The 966-nt window shown below is 42.9% G+C and overlaps 1 non-coding gene across 1 annotated transcript; it reads left to right on the plus strand.

The window, feature by feature from the left end:
- Positions 1 to 344: 344 nt before the first annotated feature.
- Trnal-cag (transfer RNA leucine (anticodon CAG)) lies at positions 345 to 427 on the plus strand. The gene has a single exon. It is a non-coding gene; the product is annotated as a tRNA-Leu (tRNA).
- Positions 428 to 966: the final 539 nt, after the last annotated feature.

Genomic DNA, 966 nt, shown 5'->3' on the forward strand with positions numbered 1-966 from the left:
CTCGCGTTGGCGAATTGTTAATCCGATCCGAATCTATTCACGCACTAGACGCAGGAGTGTTGATTCGTGCGAACTCGTACAAAAATAGATAGTAAAGGCCCTCGGTCTAGACACACAGTGGTGTGATATAATTGGATTTTCGATACAAGTGTGTGCGTTTGGTAGTGTGGGCGTTTTGGTAGTTCGACGGTTGTAGAGAATGTTGTTTGGCATAGAGAAGGAACAGAAAAGTCACGAAGAAAACCACCGTTTGGATGGTTTTCCGCTGAATAGGGCATCGTTAGGGGGTACGCAGGTCGTCGTATACGCGGTCTGCTGCACACTTGAAATGCAGTTTTTCAACAGTCAGGATGGCCGAGTGGTCTAAGGCGCTACGTTCAGGTCGTAGTCTTCTCTGAAGGCGTGGGTTCGAATCCCACTTCTGACAAACGAATTATATTTTGTTTGTCATGAAGATAAACTGTGCTTAAACTGCAGTTTTGAACGCCCATTTGCATGTTTTGTTAACGATACTGTGTATTGTGCAAATATTACAAATTTCAACAACAGCAGGTAATATTTTACCCCGGATAACATAACTGCTTCCATTACAGTGATTGACATCCACCGTACCCAATTTTCGACGCTGTTCAAACACGAACGGAAAACTTGGTTTATTTATCAACCTGCGGTACCACAATGAAAAATATCAATATTTGCACCGAAAACATTTATCTCTAACCCACCTTCCCTGGAACGATGTTGCCTTTGGTTTGGAATTTCCCAGCAATGAAGAGGAAGGCATCCATGTAAAAATATTCTGGCATGCTTGCTAGTTTGCGAAAGCGGCTAGTTAAAAAAAATGGTGATAAAAAAGAAAGCTCACATGGTATGAAATGTTAGATATTTCCTCGGCATAATCACCGCACTGGTCCGTCGAGAGTTTTCTGTCAACTAGCCCCTGCTTCGCAACAGAATGGTTTCCAT

Source organism: Anopheles coustani, chromosome 3, assembly GCF_943734705.1.
Source record: "Anopheles coustani chromosome 3, idAnoCousDA_361_x.2, whole genome shotgun sequence".
In the NCBI taxonomy this organism is placed as follows: domain Eukaryota; kingdom Metazoa; phylum Arthropoda; class Insecta; order Diptera; family Culicidae; genus Anopheles; species Anopheles coustani.